Raw genomic sequence first — 2,041 nt, forward strand, 5'->3', positions numbered from 1 at the left:
ATGCTGAGCGAGTTTTTCTCCTTTGAATTTCTGACCCCAGCTCTTTGCAGAATTCATTATAATACTTTACTTTGTATTCCCCCACTGCCCTTTAAAATCTTCTGTTCCTCAATAATCTTGGTCTCTTCCTTCTACTCTGGCTTCTTGGTGCTCTAGTGCAATATTCAGTCTCTTCTGAAATCCATCTTGGCCTTTTCTTCCTCCTCTGTTTTGTAATGACCTTTTCCACTCTTCCTGGATGATATTCTTGATATCTTCCCATAACTCATCTGGTCTTCGCTCATTAGTGTTCAAGGCTTCTAGCCTGTTCCTGAGATGGTTTTGAAATGCAGATGGGATAGACTCAAGATCATATTTTGATTCCTGTGGATTCAATTTCATTTTCCTTAGCTTCAAGTTGAACTTGCATATGAATAGTTGGTGGTCTGTTCCATAATCAGCACGTGGCGTAGTTTTCCCAGCTGATATTGAGCTTCTCCAGTGTTTGGTGCTTTGCTTTTGGTTTGGTTTTTTCCCCACCCACATATGTAATCTATCGGATTCCTACATGTTTATATTACAAAATGTATTTGCAATGAATGTGTCTTTGATTGTGCAAAATTCTATCATTCTATCTCCAGCTACATTTCACATACATTAAATATTGAAAGAAATTGAAAGTCAGGAAAGCCAGCTTAGATGTGATATTTTCTTCTAGGAAACACTAAAGAACAATTAATGAAAATAAATGTTCTCATTTAGCAGCTTTCGAACTTTTTAGGCCATGACCCAGAGCTAAAGGGGAAAAAATAGTTTACCTTTTGAACCAATACATGCAAAATGTCAGGAAGTAGCACTGAACTCTTACAATGATTGATTCATTCTATTTTTCCTTCCTTTTCCTATTTTATGTTGTGATGGTATGTTGTATTGCGCATTGCTTCTGTACTCTGCAATTTTTCTCTTCTATCCTATTTCATTTAAAAATAGAAAGATCAGTCTCAACCAATTACATTAACTTTGCAACCCACCAATGTATCTTGACCTGAGGTTTGAAAAATATTGGTATAATGCCAAGAAAGAGACATTTGAATTGGAAGCCCTGAAATTTAATTCTGACTTTGACATTGTCTGTAAAATCTTATATAACTCACTTAACTAGGTTGCCTGAGTTTTGTCATAAAGCAAATGGAAATGACAATGTCATAAGGTTTATTCATTAAATATTTCCTGAGTGTGTATCATTGCCAGACGCTTATTAAATACATGATAGTTGATGCTTATTGCTTTTGCTTTTCATTAGTTAAAGACCACACTATTATTATTATTTTGTAAAGGACAGAAAAATATTGAATTATCTTCATTGTAACAAAGATTTTTTTTTCATTGCAACAAAGAATTTTACAGGACCTGAAGGTCTGAAATGTAGTTTCGTAGAGAATATAAGATGTATGAACATTGAAAATAAAGCATTTTACAAGAAGACTTTTTATGGCATGATTAAATACAAATTTTACTCTTCAATTCTCTGGGAAGAAAAAATGTTACAATACTTGTAAAAAACCACAGTCAATCTGACCTTTAGCTCTAACTTGCTAGGTGGGGGGGAAGGGGTGGTTAATATGAGTCACCCTTTGTGAAACTTGTTAACCTCTTCTTTTACCTCCTTGTGAAAAACAACCAACAAAAACACCTATTTCCATGGAATCAGCACCACTGCATGGAGATCTCACGTGTATCAGAGTAGAACCATGTTCCATAGCTTTTTCAGGTGGCCACTTTTCAGTAACAGAAAGCCAGCTTCCTCTTTTCAGGTATCTCTGTGGACTTGAGCCTCCAAATTCACCTAGTAAATGAGTTAATGAACCTCTTTACCAGTTAGGACTTGTCACCTCTCACAAGTAATAATAATTCAGGGTAAGGTGTTTGTGGTGCTTAAAAATAGAAGGCTATTCTGTTTTCAATTCATTTATTGTTACTTTCAGGATCCTATGACAGAATCAAAGGATCCATTTTCAAAAGAAGAGGAAAGAAAGTCTCTATTGTAACCCCCAGGAAGCTC

The sequence above is a fragment of the Elephantulus edwardii genome, unplaced genomic scaffold (assembly GCF_000299155.1).
Source record: "Elephantulus edwardii isolate Elephantulus edwardi_28Jun2011 unplaced genomic scaffold, EleEdw1.0 scaffold00035, whole genome shotgun sequence".
NCBI classification, from domain to species: domain Eukaryota; kingdom Metazoa; phylum Chordata; class Mammalia; order Macroscelidea; family Macroscelididae; genus Elephantulus; species Elephantulus edwardii.